The sequence below is a fragment of the Malaclemys terrapin genome, chromosome 13, assembly GCF_027887155.1.
Source record: "Malaclemys terrapin pileata isolate rMalTer1 chromosome 13, rMalTer1.hap1, whole genome shotgun sequence".
NCBI lineage: Eukaryota > Metazoa > Chordata > Testudines > Emydidae > Malaclemys > Malaclemys terrapin.
Window position 1 is genome coordinate 16,678,884 of NC_071517.1, and position 17,071 is coordinate 16,695,954.

At 53.9% G+C, this 17,071-nt stretch overlaps 1 protein-coding gene and 1 long non-coding RNA gene across 4 annotated transcripts in view; one reads left to right on the top strand and one right to left on the bottom strand.

Annotated features, from left to right (window-relative positions):
• The window catches only part of MXRA7 (matrix remodeling associated 7), a 48,410-nt gene that overhangs the window by 28,266 nt on the left and 3,073 nt on the right, over positions 1-17,071 (bottom strand). The window lies entirely within an intron of this gene.
• Positions 677-8,253, top strand: LOC128847686 (uncharacterized). Its single transcript, XR_008446933.1, has 3 exons — positions 677-1,380; positions 5,166-5,408; positions 8,017-8,253. It is a non-coding gene; the product is annotated as an uncharacterized LOC128847686 (long non-coding RNA).

Sequence of the window (17,071 nt, forward strand, 5' to 3'; positions counted from 1 at the left end):
GTGGGGAGGGTTAGAAGAGACCGCAAGGGTCCTCTAGTCTACCCCCCAGGGTCTCATCCTGGCTACTCATTGTGTCCATTTCAACCTTTCCACACCCACTCTTGATTCCCTGCCACTCTCTACACCTTAGCTGAGCCAGCCCCTCACCCTATCTCTGAGATCCCCCCACTCTCACACCACAGGGGCAGCTCCAGAATAAATACAGACGCTGGGCAGTGGAATGATTATTCTGGAATAAAAGGCACTTTTATTTATGGACTCCGGAGCGTGCCAGGGCATTTTTAGTAACGCATGCAATTCTACACTTGCGTGCAAGGCATGACCTCGCACGTACGGGGCCTGTGAGGTCATGCTGCGTGGAGGATCCCAAAATGGCATCCTCTGTGCATGTTCGGGGCCCGGATGGAATCGTCCTGTGGGCACAGCTGGTCAGGAAGACACATTCAGGGCTTACATGGGCACGCAGTGCATGTGTTGTGTACATAGACAGCACCCCACTGTTTGGAATGCAGCATCCACATGGGAGTTGTTATGCCCGTCAGTTTCCCCGTGTAAACAAGCCCTTACCCACTCTAGGTAGAGGGCAGCCAGCCGGGAAGCAAACATTAACTCAGCTCCTCAGCGGGTGCAGCTCCGTGAGAGTCAGGAGAGCTACAGCAGCCTACACCAGCCGAGGATGTGGCCTGAGGGTTTTCATGACCACCGCTGTGCTTCAGAAATTACTCTGCACCGCCGACAGCAAATCCGCTACCCTTGGACTCCTGGGTGCACTTCAGATTGACACGACAGGCTTCGTAACCCACTTCCATAGCTAGATCTGTGACACAGTTCAAGGGCCTCGGTGCTTTGCATTACCTGCCAACTCATTAACGTGGGGAAGGGAGCCATGGGTCTGCGCAGTCTGTAAGTAGCGACTCTATACCCCGGAGCTTCGCTCCTCTTTATAAAGTAGTTGGCATCTCTGTGCAGCCAAGAACCTCCCAGCTTTTAATCACCCGACCACGTGGGCTTCGCCCCTCTGCAGCTGGCACTAGCTTGGAACAATACGTGACTTGGGTAGCATCGCTCTCTCATGTCGGCGCAGTTACCATTGTTCACAGGCAGCCCTATCAGCAGCCCTGCCGCCAGGCCCAGACCCACCCACGACTTGGTTCATTGTGCTCTAATGGACTTTTCAGGGCAATCCCACACTCCCACGCCTCTTGGGATTTCCTCTGCCCATTTTGAAAGCTGTCGTCGGCATGGGGACGTGGACCCTTATTTGGATACATACAGGCCTGATCACAAAAGCGCGCGAAATGCTGCGGCATCTAGACTGATGTGGAAAAGCCCAATAAAGCGAGCCCATGGCAGAGAGGTACCAGCCTTTGTATTAGACAGGTAAACCCCATAGCGGACTTGCAGTCCCACCCACCCATCCTCGCTACTCCATTCCTGGGCCTCTCCTGAGCACAGATTGACCTTTGAGCTCAGAGGCAACAAGTGGGGGAGGAGGCGGCACGTGGGGTCACATGTCCCCCCCCAGATTTCTGCCAGGGTTTGTATGCCCTGCCCTGAACCCTGCTGCATACCATCAGAACTTTTAAATTGTGCCCCCCCCACCCCTCCATCAACAGTTACGCGTCATCTCTGTTTCATTGGTGAATATCAAGCTGAGACCTAAAAAGCTTGATTCACTTGTGACCCAAGCCAGGATTTGGACCCAGGTAATGCAAGGAACCAGACAAACTTATAGTCGAGAGTTTTTCCAATAGCACGTACAAAGGCGGGTCCGAGCTAAAGGACTGGCTCCTAAGGGCCCACGAAAGCAGCTGGAAGCATATCTAAGGCAAAGGCATCACGGCTGTTGCAAGGCTTGGCCTGTCTGGATTTCCTGGCAGGGTGATAAGAACCACTCCCCTAGATGCCAGTGCACCGAGTCTCGGCTAGCAGGCTGCAGGAGGAGTTTGGAGAGGAGAGGCGAGCAGCCTCTTACCCTGTCAGCACTTGCAGGGTCTGCGTGGCAGACCCACCTCCCCTGGACAGCTGCTCATTCCAGAGAGTCTTCGCAGACCTGCAGCCACCTGCCAACTTGCCCTGCCTGGTACAGAGCTCGGTGCGGCCTGTTTGCTCAGACCCCTGCCAGCTTCGGAAGCGGAGCTGTGCAGACATTTGTTTAAATCCTGCCCAGCCCTATTTCCCACCCACCCCCGCCAACCCTTCACGCCACAGACTCTTCGCCCTGGCTTTGACAGTACTGCATCTAGCAGACAGCTGATGCTAACACAGGGGAAGGGATATGGGGCCACTGTGTCCAATTCGCTTCACAACAGGCAGGACCAAGCCAAGACCTGCAGCACCCGCCCAGCTGCTGGCTAGAAGAGAGGCTCCCAAAGGTATCAGCGTTGGGATAGGAGGGGATAACGGGGAAGTGTCCCCCTTCCCCCTCCCCATGCCTCTTCCAGGGAGTTTGGTATGAGCGCTCCCTGCCTCTTTGAGGAGACATGCCAAGAAGCCGAGTGAGACCCACAGTCCCCAGCTGGGGTGGGGTAGGGAGGTACCAGGGGGAGAGCATCTCAAGCCACCGGAGCAACAGCTCTCCCCTCGCACCGTGTAGCCCCTGTGACAAGACAGAAGGCAGGGAGAGGACGATACTGGCAGCTGAAGGGACTTAGGAAGCACAGCTTGTAGCCCCACAGTGGAAGGGGAGCTCCATGACAGATGGGACCCAGTGGCAGAGGCCTGAGGACACCCCTACTGTCCCAGCGGGGTACGGGGAGTGCATGGAGGCCTCCAGGGCAGGGGAATGGAGCCAGTAGATAGAGCAGGGGAGGTTAGTGAGGCAAAAGTGGGAGTAGCGGGTGGGTTTGGTGCCCTTCCTTGCTGCCTCAAAGTGCTTACAATCTAAATGGACAAGACCACAGGGTGGGAGAAAGGGAGGATTATGATCCCACTATACAGGTGGGGAACTGAGGCACAGAGTGGCTAAGTGACTTGCCCAAGGCCACGCAGGGAGTCAGAGACATTACAGGACTGCTCCACGCCCGTAGGGATGTGGACAGTTAGCTAACAGAGAAGGGGCCAGCAGGTGGTGCGCTAGAATACGTGCCACAGCTCCTGGGTTTTTGCAGGACCTGGTTGTTGTTACGCTCCAACAGCAGCTTTGGCTTCCTTTGTGTAGCTCTCGACACTGAGCTCTTAACCTGCCAGGAACTGAAAGCGCCTGAATCCCAGTCTAGAATAATCAGCTCATGAAAAGGTTTCACTCTGGACCCCAGTCACGTCCCAAAGTGTGAAATAGAGGGGTGGGGCTTCACCCTGCTTTCAGAGCGGGCGGCTGCCCGGCCTGGACACTGCAGAGGCAGACGGGGTTTGGTTTTTAACCCCAGCCGAGCCCTGAGTGTGACTGAGGCTCCAGGACCTGCTGAAGCCAAGCCAACCGCAGCAGCTCCGGCAGGCAGGCAGACAGCCCAGACAGCCCAGGCTCTGTGCGAAGCTGGGCCCGGAGCTCTGCCCAGTTGAAAAAGCAGCCAGGGGGAGGCTCAAGGAGACCTCTTAGGGCCATCAGGGCAAGCTGCCCCTCCCAGCAAAGGGAGCACTAGAGTTGGGAGAAGGGGACTCATCAGCAGCAGGGACTGAGCCCAGCTGGCAGCAGAATCTGAAGCACCTTGGCTAGGCGAGCCCATAAACCCCCTGCTCTCCCGGCCTCTCCTCTCCCCACAATTCGCTGGCTGCATCAGACAGCAAGCACAGTCTCCCAGGGAGGACACCTCCCCGCAGTGAAAAGCCCTGCTTGCCTTAGGGAGGCAGGACACAGCGATAATTATCTGGGAGCATCTGGAGGACAGTTACACAGGCAGTTCGGGCCAGCTGCTGTAACAGACAGAGATCACGTTACTGCAGGCTTAACGACAGGCCTGGTTATGCAGCAGCTGCCCAGCCCCAGAGCAGAGACATAGATCAGCCACCTTGGCCGATGCAGCTCTCAGTGACCCCTGCCTGCTCCTGCTCCCCTGCCATACCTGGCCCATTCTACAGCACTTCCCCTGCTGGTGCATCCAAGCAATAACAACACTGCAGTGAAAGGTCTTCTCTTGCAGAATCTCTAAGCACTTGCAGACAGTCACACCTCCCAGCACACATGAGAGGGGTGGGAGTTATAACGACACCCCAGGAGACATGCACAGAGAGGTTAAGTCACCCACCTGAGGTCACAGAGCGTCAGCTTTCCAGCTAGGAACAGAACCCAGCGTCCCAACTACCAGCGTCACCAAAAAACAAGGCAACTTTCCAACACACTCCTCCAATAACAAAAGGATAGCACGCTTCCAAAGGCAGTCTCGCCAACCCCAAATGTGAAAAATACCCTGAATCAGGCACCCCCAAAACCATAAGATTGGCTTAAAAATCATGAGATATAAAAATAACCAAAATTATTTGTTATTTGCCTTCTGGTGTTTGAACCTATAGGGCGAACTTAGGTCACTTCCTTTCCTGGAATTTTTTAAACAACAGCAGAGCTTCTCGTGTTCACATGACTCCGGCAGCTGAGGCTTTAAGAAAAACACCAATTATCATGAGATTTGCAGTCAAATCCCAAGAATGCTGAAAAAAGTTAAGAGCAAAGTTTGGCCTTTAACTGACTTAAGTACAGGCAGGGTGGTCCAGAGAAGGTAGCTAGGATGTCCTGTGTTCTAGTCCTGGCTCTGCCAGTCTGGGGCCTTGAAGTTTGCTAGGGACTTTGCTATTGATCTGATGTGGAAGATAGTCAGGATACATGATAGGTGGCAGTGTAAAACCTTAAGATAGACAAGTCAAACCACCTTCTGCCTCAGTTTCCCCACCTATAAAATCAGGATAACAATAGTGATCTACCCACCTCCCACTCAAGGTGAGACTGACTTAATACCTGTAGAATGCTTTGAATGCACACAACTATTAATGATTAGCCCATTCAAAGTCCTAACCCTTGGACCGGGAAGTGAGAGACAGAGAGAGAGGAAATGGGAAGGATCAGAAGAAGAGATTGTCAGGAGGGAGGGAGACCCAGCTCACTCTCTGCTGTACAAGTCTGTCCCCTCACTCCACCCTCCACCCATTGGCAAAGTCATCTCATAATCTGTTTTTAAACACAGTGCTGGACAATGCGAGCCATTACCTCACCTCTTCCCATTTCCTCTGCGCAGCCCAAACCCTCTCTGCGAGGAGCTCCCTCAAGCCCAAGTCTCCCCTCCCTTTAGCAAAGGGGGCAACCGAAATCTGACCGAGTAGGCTGGTGCGTCTAGCTGCCCTTCATTGTTGGAAGGCGAAGCTCCAGTTGCCCCAGTGTGTCTCTTACCCCGGGGGGAGGAAGGAGAAGCAAGTCGCCAGCCTACAGGAGAAGGGAGGAAAAGCGTGCTTTGGAATAACCTCCCAGGCCCCACACAGACGTGAGTAACATATTGCCATTTATGGCTGCGCTTTCTGATCCAAGCCTGATGCAAGACATTGCAAGAGAGAGAAAGAAAGGAGCAGACAGAGAGGAGAGGGAATAAAAAAGAAGAGCCAAGAGAAAAGGGGGAAAGAAGAGGCGTCTTCTCTGCGGAGTTTGGCCGAGCAGATGGTCACCGCCCAGCCTGTCCCCTCTGACCCTAATCACGCCACTCAGCCTCGTTTGTGCGTCTAGGAAAGCAGCTGCTACAACGTAAAACCTCCTTGCTCCCCCATGAAATAATCCTGGCCAGCGAGGATTTGAGGGGCCAACCAGGGACATGCCATGCGAGCCACCCCAGGCCTGGCTGTGATTCAGCGCATAAAGGCCCCCTTCCCGCCCACCCCATCGCCAGCTCAGTGCTGCCCCTGTCCCAGGCACGTGTAGCTGGGGAGTTCCAGTTCTCCCATGCACCAGGAAGCAGCTGCAGAAGCAAGTGGGCAGCTGCCTCTGACAAGGAACCCCACTGAAGGCAATATTCTTCCCTTCTAACCCATAGGGAGGCATAAAATTCTGCCTTGCCCTGTCCAATTGCACCCAGCCAGGCAAAAATATACATGTATCCATCGGCTGGGTGAAAAGGCTGGTGTGGGGGTGGAGAGGTCATGGCGGGGGAGTTTCTGAGGGGGTGAGGGTAGAGGATAGAACAAGGAGAGGCAGTTCCTTGGTGGCCTGGACCTGTTTCACATCCTGACTTGCAAGTGACCCAGCCCCTCCACCCCACATCCCACTTCCAGACCCTCTGCTCGTTCACGGGCTCAGCCGTGCCTCCCGCTAGGCTCCACCAACAGCACCCAGTCCTAGCCTAGCTGTGAGCAACAGCATTCTGGGTCTAGGCATGCAACTGAGCTCCCCCAGCAGCCCCCTGACAGTGCTGGGGAATGCACTTCTTCGCCCCCCCCCCCCCACCTCTTTAGCAGGCAGCCCTGAAAGCTGCGAATCAGCTGCTGGCACCACCAGGACACAAACAGCTCCTGTGTTAGGCAGATGTACTGAGAAGAGGGGGAAGACACAGGGCGAGGGAGGTGCTCCTGGGTAAGTTAATCATGCGCATCAGAGGGTGAAGGGACTGGGCAAAGCTACCCTCCATTAGGGGGCAGGTGGGAGAAAGGTACCAACACTAGCTCACACTCCTGGGATGGGGACTCAGCACTGCAGGCCTCTCCCCAGGCAGGGCTGAGCCAAACAGTCGTCTGGTTCTAGCAGATGAAAGCACGAGGCCCCCACGGTTCTATGCAAAGAAACGGGTTGCCGGCTGCAGCGCGGCTCTTCGAAAGTGGAAATCCCGGACGCGGCTGGAGAGCGGGTGAATCTGAGCGTTTGAGGGGAGCAGGGCCTCTCGGGCCAGGGCATGAGTGGCCGTTTTGGACAGGGCAGCGTTCTCCAGCCTGGCCCAGGGGAGCTGTCAATTATTTCAGAGGGGAGAGCAGCAGTGCAGATAGCGCTAGTGGGCCACCCTCCATGTCTCCCCCGCCTGCCAAAGCTATTCACAGCTGTGGTGGCACGAGAGAGTCGGGGGGCCACCAGGGAGTCAAAAGGACAGGGCCAACCAGCTCTCCTGCTGTACCGGCCATTCCCTTCGAAGACAGCACTTTGTTGTGGCTAGATCCTGAAGTAACAGAGGGCGGAGTGTTGGGCTGGGTCGTATGCTGGCAGTAGACACCATGACTGGATGTCTTTTCCCAGGGCCGGCTCTAGGCACCAGCAAAACAAGCTGGTGCTTGGGGCGGCACATTTTTAGGGGTGGCATGGCCGGCGCCAGAATGCCGCCCCTAAAAATGTGCCCCGGCCGCCCTAGCTCACCTCCGCTGCTGCTGCCACAGCGCGCGAAACAGCTGATTCGCACGCCGCTACTCGCCCTCCCTCCCAGGCTCTCAAACCTGGGAGGGAGGGGGAGATCTCGAGCGGCCGTTTTGCGCACCGCTGCTCCCCCTCCCTCCCAGGCTTGGGCGCCTGGGAGGGAGGGGGAGAAGCAGTGCCCGCGCCGCGGCCACTCGGAGTCCCCCTCCCTCCCAGGCTCTCAAACCTGGGAGGGAGGGGGAGACTCCGAGTGGCCGCGGTGCCGCTTCTCCCCCTCCCTCCCAGGCTTGAGAGCCTGGGGGGAGGAGGCAGGGCTGGGGATTTGGGGAAGGGGCGGAGTTGAGGCGGGGCCGGGGGTGGGGTAATTAAATAAGGGGGGGGCCAAAATTGTTTTTGCTTTGGGCGGCAAAAATCCTAGAGCCGGCCCTGTCTTTTCCGCCTCTCATTTCTAAGACCATGAGACCAGAGCTTTGTGAAGCCCAGACCTTGGGTCAGACCTGGGGACCTAGACTATCTTGTGAGCCACATTCGGTGCTGCTGCGGGTGTGAGATAGGGGGCAGAGGCATCGGCTGGCTCCTGGCGACTGAGGGGTTAATCCTCAGCTCAGTCACCCCTTGCCCAAGTGCTCAAAGCAAGGGCAATGAACTGGGGCTTAAGGTGCCAGGAAATACCTTTGGGAAGGAGGCAGGAGCCACGTTCCCGGATGGGGGTTGACCCTTAAGCCAGGATGGTTTTGAATTGACCTATTTTTGCTCCCTTGTTATAGACATTCCTGTGGTGGAAGAGCCCTGCCAGTGGCCTCCCCATCCTGCAAGTCCTTCCCGCAGCAGCCGGGGGAAGCCAGGCACTCACTGTGCTGGCTCTTGGAGATTTAGACTTGAAAGCTGGCGAGAACCTCCCTGCCTTTAGCGGCTTGACCCTCTCTGGAGAGCAAATCCCTTCATGGCTGGGTGACATAGCCCAGCTCCCACCTGCCCACTGGCAACTAGGTTTAATAAAACATTCCTAGGGAGAGTTTAACTGCCTGGCTGGGTTGTTGTTCCTTTGCACCCCCAATCCTCAATAGTCTCCATGCCCCTCCAACGCCTCATCTGCATTAGCACCTTCCTCTGGGCTGTCGTACTGCTGGTGGCAATGTTGGGAGTGCTAGTGTAGACCAGCTGCTGGCATTTTAACCCCAGGGTCATGCAGACCAGCTCTGGGCAGAGGAGCTAAACACCAGCAGCTGGTCCGTCCTAGTCCCCCTGCTCACACAGGTGGGGCAGCACCAGGACTAGAGCAATAGGGGTGGAGCCAGGAGAAAAATGCTAGTCTAGGTGCTAAAGCCCCTGTCTGGGCTTTAGCCAATCTGCTTTGTAAATCACTTGATTAAACCACTGGCCCAACTGACCTCTCTTCCCCTGCTTCCCAGTGCTCAGCTAGCAACACCACCAGCAAGCTCTCACTCACCCCAGTGCCATGTGTCCATTACACATTTCCCTGCCTTCGAGAGCCTTTTCCTCCAGGACAACTGGCTCAGCCTCTCCCCTCCCCGCCCGCCAGTTACTGCCATGGAGCAGCTGCAGCCTGCCAGCCAAGGGGCTTGCGCTCACAGCGAAGGCGTATCCTGAACCAGCCGAAGGGGCAGGTCCACCCAGGGGAGCCTCCATGGCTCGGCACAGAAGGCCCTTCTGAAGCTTGTCCCGTTTTTTAAGCACTGAACGCTCTGCACACGCTGTTGCCCCCAGGGCAGACTGGGAACCTTGGGGAACACAGCTCTCAGGAGCTAGTCACATGCCCTGATGGCTGCACCTGGGACCCCTGCAGAATCCCAGGTGGGGAATGATCACCAAGGCAGCACCACACCCAGGCAGCTCCTTTACAGTCAGATTTCTGTGCTGCGCAAATCTCAGGTTATTTATTCCTCTCCCTGCCCAAGGTCTCCGATCTCCCTTGTGAGCTGTGACAGAAGGGCTGCGTCGCAATCAGACTCCTCTGTCTCCTTGGGATGTCTTATGTACGGTCAGCACCAGGCCCCTGGCTACATTCTCCCTGCAATTCGCTAAGTCAGCGTAGTCACAGGTTGGCCGGCCAGCACTGACACGTCCCTACCGTGTTTAAGAAACCGAAGGAGGCTGCGTCTCTAGTGGTTAGAGAGCAGGACGGGTAGTCAGCAGATTCTAGTCCCCACTGTGTGACTGTGGGCAAGTCACGGCACCTTGCTGTGCCTCAGTTTCCCTACCTGTAAAGCTGGGATAAACCTCACCCACTAATTTAAAAGTACCTGATGATCTTTGGATGAAAGGGGCTGTAAGTGCAAAGTATATCTCCTCCTCCAGGGAAATCTGCAACTGCTATGGCCAAACTGGATTCAAAAGCTTAGCAAGTGGCTAGCAACAAAACTGAATTTGGGAGGGGCGGGGGGAGCTTATATATGTTAGCCCACCGCCCCGGCCCAGTGGAGTAGTTATATAGTAGTGTCATGAACTGGCTAGTGTCTGTGAACCACTGCCCTCTACTGGATGGAATCAGAACTGTCTGATGGGGCATCATAGACCCTATACTGCTAATGAAGATTTTCCTTTAGCCTCAGAAGATGGGGCCTGTGCTTCTTAGAGCAGGAGGATCAGAGTTTTACCCCCCACAGCTGACTCCAGGAAGTTCCAAGTGGCTACAGTGAACACCACAGTAACAGCTCCCCAGAACCAGCACCTCCTCAGAAGCACATCCCAGATTTGGGGGAAGACAGGGACACGAGGAAGAGAAAGCGATAGACACGTACAAAGGGGAGACAACATTCAGGTCCCGCTCGTGTCCCAAACCTCTGATTTAGAATCCTACAGGAAAAGGCTGAATGTGGTTTTCCTTAGAAGTCCACACCAGGCCAGGCAGAATCAGGAGCATGGGATGGAAGGGCAGACACCATATTCCTGCAGCAGCACGGGACGAACCCAAATCCACCCCAAAAGAGCTGCTGGTACCCACTTAAAGCCTGTCTCATGAGACATAATGACAAGGTGAGATCTCATCTCCCCAGGTCCTGGGGAAGGGAGGAGCATGGCAAGAGCTGGGAGGAATTGGTTACTTCCTGGTGTGGGGGAGGCTGCTGGGTTTATCGTATTTTTAAACATACCAGAGGTCAGAGACATTCAGAGCCCTTGGATGAGTGCTTTGCAATGTTTCATGCGAATCCAAAGAAAATAAAAACTGCAATGCATTGTGGGTCAGAGCATGCACATAGTAATAAAGATGCTGGCATGACGCACGCTACGGGGGGAAAAATGTCTTGCAAAACCTCACTTCACAGGGGAAGGGATTTTCACAGACAGACAAAATCTCTTTAGTGCTTTCATTATCCTAGTGGTAGCATCTGGACAAGTGCATTTTGTGCCTGACCTGGTACATTTTCATGATGATTTTCCAAAGCTGCTGCGACTTGGGTCCCAATCCTGCAGGCTGAACTGATGGGCTCCACATAGGGCACAGATCAGTTTGCAGGATTGAGGCTTAAACCCAGCAGCAGCTGGATGTCCCCTGCACACTGAAACTCTGCTCCCTCCTTACAGTTTCTCTCCACCTCTCTCTCTATGCCCTGTTCAAATCCTGGTCTTAGCTTCCCAAGTGGATATTCACAAGAGCTGCTACTCCATGCCCAGCTGATGCCAGGGTAGCCATCACTGACTCCCAGCCACCCACACAGCAGGGCCATCAGAGCAGCTGGGCTAATATCCACCTCCAGCCATAAATCAAGGCCTTGTCTGCCTGCAAAGTGATACCCCAGGTGGGAGGCCAGCTGACTTGGCGGAGGGAAGTGTCAGTTTATCCTGAGAAGAAGGCCAGCTTTGTCTTAGCACAGTTCATCTTCCATGTGGTCTGCCCTCTCACAGCCTGGGCTCCCTGCAAGAAGCCCAAGGCTGCTCACTGCCCTGCAGTCTTAGTGCCATTGTTCGCTCTGACTGCTTGGTCTGACAGGCGGTTTCTAGTGCAAGGCAGCGGTGATTGGACCTGGTGGTTAACCCTCTACAAGACGGGCTTGATCCAAAGCCCACTGGAAAAAAAACTCCCCTTGACTTCAGTGGGCTGTGGATAAGGAGATCACTGAGCACACCCTCAGGCAGAGGTAACCAGAAAAGGATTGTTTACCTTCCCCATATCTGTAATGGCAGGAAACCTCTGTCCTGTGATGGCTCCTATCCAAAGGACATTCAGACACCCTCTCTGCTGCTTCATGGAAAACAACCCCTTTAAAAGGCTGTTCTGCCAGGGTTGTTATCTGTCTCCCCCACACCCACACCCCTTCCCTATTTTGGTTTTTGTTACCAGGGCTGCTCGCATGGGAAAATTGCAAAGGGCAGTTTTTCTGGGAGGACCGGTGCTTTGTAATGTTTCTCTCTCATCTCGGACAACGGCCCTGAGGCTTTCCTTAGAACAGAGCATTCTCTAGTGGCCAGGGCACTGGATTGGGAGTCAGGAGACCCGGCTTTATTCCCATCTCTGCCATCAGACCTGCTGAGTGAACTTTGGCAACTGACTTCCCGTCTCAGCCTTTGTTTCCCTTCCCACCCTTTGTCTATTTGGATCATGAGCTCTCCAAGGCAGGAACTGTCTCTCGGTAGGTGTCTGTACAGCACCTCGTACCAGTGAGCCCCAATGTTGGTTGGGGCTACTGTAATAAGAATAGAATTGGGATTTTCTGATTAAATTTCTCACAGGAACCAGACCGGTCAATTTCAAAGATGGCTTGGTCTGGTTCTCACACTCCAAAAGAACTCAGGATATAAACTCATCTTGTGTTAATGGAGCTGACAGCATGACCAGTAGGTGGTTATCAGAGAGCAGACGATTAGACACCAATCAAAATCAAGTACTTTGGCAGGATCAGTTTTTAATCAAAGGAAGGGGGAAGTGTTACTGGTAATTAAAGAAGCCAGGACTCCTGGGTTCTCTTCCCCAGCTGTGCCACTCACTTGCTCTGTGAGCTCAGGCAAGTCACTTGGCCTCAGTCTGTGGTGTCCCCACCTGTGAAATGAGTCTGAATCTTTACCTGTTTCATAGGTTGGTTGCAAAAAATGAATACGTTTATAACATGCTTTGAGATCCTTCCACAAAAGGTCCTAGGGAAGTTCTGAGCATTCTGTTTACCTGGGTCCAAATCCTGCAAGGTGCCGAGTACTGCACATTGCCATTGACCTCAGTAGGAGTCAAGGATGTTCAGCACCTTACAGGATGGGGCAGCTCATAAGAATCTCCTTTAGAATGGAGCCAGTTTGCTCCCCCACTTCCTATACATCCCAGCTCTCAGGATCCTGCCAGCAAAGCAGATTTGACAGCCACAATGATAAAACCACTTGGAACAGTTATCTGCACTGTTGGCAAGGATCTGATCCCTTTTGTTCACTCAGTGCTGGCCTCAGCTGCTCTGGTTTAGGATCTTCCCAAGGAAGTTGGGCCAGAGCCTAGACGTTTTCACCCCCACAGCTGGAAGCACCTGGAGAAGGCAACATCAGGGAGTGCGTGTGTGCGCATAAAACACACACTGAGCTCACTTTCGAAACAACATATGGACAAACTCTCTGTAATAAACTTCAAGTCATCAGAAGGGGAGGGAGATTCTCACGTGCAAGGGGGAGTCCGGTAGCAAGGGCCCTGGATTGGGCGTCAGGATACCTGGGTTCTGTTCCCAGATCTGCCACTGAGCTAGTCACTTACCCTTTTACCCAGCTTTCTGTGGGATAGGAAGACCTCTCCCCCACCCTTCTTTCCAAAGCACTTTGAGATCTAGGGATGGAGAGCGCCCTGGAAAGCCCCGATAGCTTTTGAATGTCTGTTCCTTTCCAATAGCATTAACAGAGATGGTGTCTGTAAGGGGCATTTGTGTGGAAAGGAGGAGCGTGGCCTTTCTTAGCAACAAGCTACCCCAGGCCTTATCTCATCTACTCTTTGCTAAGAGGAAGCTCCCCTCTTGTCTGACCCATGACAGTTATTGGCCAGGCGCTAGATCCCTTTTAAAACTGCTTCCATGTCAAGGCTTTGCAGCATGACAAGCAGCTGGGAAGCTTGAACTGCTTCTGAACCAGCCCAAGTCAGCTCACCCGGCGGTAAGGCACTTAGACGCAAGCTCCTCTGGCCACCTGACCCCTGCACACTGACTCACCCTGCAGCCAGGGCCAGCAAGAGCAGAGGCCGGGAGAGCCATTGCTGTATGTTCACCCCTCACCAGAGGGGTCACTGCATTCCATCCTACTAGATTATGTAGATCAAAACAAGTGGAAAAAACAAGCCAGGCAGTCTTGGTATCCTTTGGGGGAGGGAGGAAAGAAATCTCTGTCAGACCTTCGTATGATATCAAAGCACTTTACAGACATTAGCTAAGCCTCACAGCACCCCGGTGAGGTGGGGCCTATTGTAGCCATATCACAAAAGGGGAAACCGAGGCACAGAACTCCTAAGGGGCTTCCACAAGTTCACACAGTAAGCAAGCAAGCAGCAGAGGCAAGCATAGAATCCAGGAGTCCTGGTGCCCAGTTCCACTGCTCTAGCCAGGAGACCGTACATCATCTCGGTACACTGAAGAGTAACAGACTCTGAAGCGAGAGAAAGTGGGTGAGGTAATCTCTTTTATTGGACCAGCTTCTTCCAGTAAAAGATATACTACCGCACCCACCTTGTCTCTCTATTATCCTGGCACCAACACGGCTACACCACCACTGTATACGACTCTGAAGCTGTCTGAGGAAGAGCAGCAGAGAAAGTTAAACAGACACTGCTGGTTGGCAGTGCTAAGGGAAAGCTTAGCATGGCATGAGCGTATGCTAGGGAAAAATAATCGGAGACAGCAGAATTCATGACCCCAGCCAGTCAGCATGAAAGACTAAGACACGCCAGTGCTGCTTGCTCAGAAAAACGTTTCTCCCTCAATGTTCTGGTTGATTTGTTAATGGCTGTAGTGAAATTGGACCACTCCGAGGCAGTACATCTGCTGATCAAGGGAAGAAACCCACGCTGGCACTGCAGAACGCCCCCCGCCCCGCAGTCTGATGTACTGATTCATTTATAAAGCTCTCAGCCCGCAGAGCAAACCCCTGCCATTACTACAGAACAGACAGCCAGCTGACTGCATCTGGGAATCCTATGAGCTGAGTCATTTGGGGGACTGCAGTTTTCCAGATTAGACTGGACCCATTGGACAGGATGCATTTCTACCAGCACCAGAAGTTGCCCATAAGATGCCTGCGGCCAGGATGTTGGACCTGAATCTAGACCCAGATCTTTACTGAGGGTCAGAGACAGCTCCACACCCCAGAGTCTAACCTCGGTGCTGTCTGGATAGCACCTGCTTAGCTCACCTCCATTCTACCTCTCTAGTCCCCCTGCCCATTCCTAGGGCACCTTTCGCATCTACTAAAAGCCTCTAGGATACACAGAAGTTATGGGGCACATGACTGCCTAGTGCTGCTCCCAACCTCTTCTATATGGACTCTGCTGTAACAACAAACAACAGAGAACTGCCATACCCCACTCCCACCTCTTCTCTCGGATCCTCTCCTCCAGGGGTGCAGGGTGAGGTTAGCAGCCCGAGGACAGTGAGCGCTCTCACACTCCTACAGTCTGCTGATGGGAAGCCAGTCACTGGCAAAGTCACACCCCAACCTTGGGGTATGTAGCATGTTTTGAAAATTCCTCTGAGAGAGGGGACGTGGGGAGAGCTAAATACCTTCCCCCAAGACAGAGACCCTGTCGTTTTCACAGTAGCCAGAGAAAGACGCCTCTCTGTCTAGGTGAGCAGCTGCCAAGAAGTACAGTGATGGGGCATTAGCTGTTTTATATGAAGTCCCCACCCCACACACACTCCCCTTTGGGGTGGCACATTTTCTTCCCTCCGCTCTACTGTCCTGAATCAGATTGTTTAGCTAGTGCCCTTGTTGTAAAACTCAACGGCCTGCTTAGAGGAGTCCTAGCACAAGCTAGATCTCTCTTTCTCTCTCACACACACACTCAGCACAGAAAAATGTCCCCCCCACCCACCCTCTCCATCCACAGCCTTAGGTCCACCAGAGAGAAACTGTTTGGAGCATGACCTGAATGAAGTCATTCTTCCCAGGGGGAAAAAAAAAATGCCTTGCATGGCAGAGAGGGCCTATTTTAACTCACTTTGGGAACCTGTGCAGGAGGGGAGGGGGGGGAAAGAGGGTGAAGGAGGGAAGGAAGCCCTGCCCAGGAGTGTGCTTGTCAGGGAACAGGGTGGGCCGGGAGAGGAGAAAGGGGCAGAGCAGGGAACCAAGCTATTGCCCCAAGTTAGCTTCCCTTGGGAGTTTGCTGGCCATGGAACTGGGCTTTGCTCTTGGGGGCAGTCGGGGCTGGCCTGGGGCAGGGTTCCTGGTGGCACAGAGCAGTTTCCCTTGCCCTGTTTTGTCAAAGGAAGCGCTGCGGTGAGTCCATGCCCTGGTTAAGTGCCCGGTGGGGTCAGTGTCCCAGCTGTGCTCCTCTAAGTGATTAGTCATCAAGGTGGGCTCTTTTGGGGAGCCAAGTGCACCAGCCTTCAAGTAGTACAGCAAGTTGCCCACCTGCAGGCATGCAAGGTGGCATCACACTTGGATCAACCACCTCCCTGGCTGCCTAAATCGCTTCAGGGTCCAGCCCTCCATTGCCTTCTGCCTGCTTCATGGCCCTTCTGCCTGCTTCATGGCCCTTCTGCCTGCTCTCCTCCCCCTCCCCGGGCACTCATCTAGCATCAGCCTCCCTGCTCTATCCTTTCCCACAAGCTCAACACTGGTGGTGCAGGAGCCTTCTCCTCCACAGCTCCTGCTGTTCAAAACAGACTCCCTCTCACTGACTCTCCACATGTCACCTGCACATGCCTCTCCCTCTAGAGCATGTCAGAGGCCAGTTTGTATGGGAGACATCTCCGGTTTATACATCACTGGATTCTAGTCCAGTGGTTCTCAACCTGTGGTCCATGGACCCCTAGGAGTCTGCAGACTATGTCTATTATTTCCAAAGGCGTCTGCACCTCCATTCAAAATTTTTTAGGGGTCCACTCATGAAAAAAAGTGGACTAGGATAGTGGTTCTCCATCCACATATGCCCCATGCTTTATGGTTTCTCCTGTACCTGACACACACACACACACACACACACACACACACACACACACACACCCACCCTTCTCTCTGGACATACTTTACAAGGAGGCAGCCATGCCACGCTACGGACTCCTATCCTTCAAGAGTGTAAGGTGCTGAAGGGGTTAAACAAGTTTTGGGGAAACAACCCTTGTTTTAAGATGGGGTTGGGGAGAGAGGCAGAGAAATGTAACTGCAGTCTGCCAATAAGCCTGTGGAGCCCAGACAACAAGCCAACTGGGCAAGGAGATCAGACAAGCTGGTTGAGACACCTTCACTGTGGATGGTGGTCTCATCTCATTTGCCCAGCCCCATCGCTGAGCAATGAAGAGACGCCTTCAGCTGCAATCGCTCTCCTTGCGAGTAAAACTGGCAGGCTCCTGTCACTCTGTCTGGAAACGCCCTGGCTAGCTTCTCTACCCACTGACCAAACCCAGCCAGGTTCTGGAGTGAACTCTGAGCAAGCTGGGGGATGGTGCAAACCAAGGTGCATGGTAACGGTCACCCTGACCAAGTTACTGGTTTGAGCACGAGCATCCAACCCCAACAGAGCCATGTTTGTTTAAAAGGATCCGAGCGGCTTTGGTTAGTGAAGCTCTGAAATAGGGACCGTGTGTGGGGTGAGGTGTGTATATGTATGAGAGAGAGGAGGAAGAGCCCTCCAAACAAGAGCCATGCTACAGCAGCAATAAGCCTGGAGGGAAGCCAAGGGTACCAATG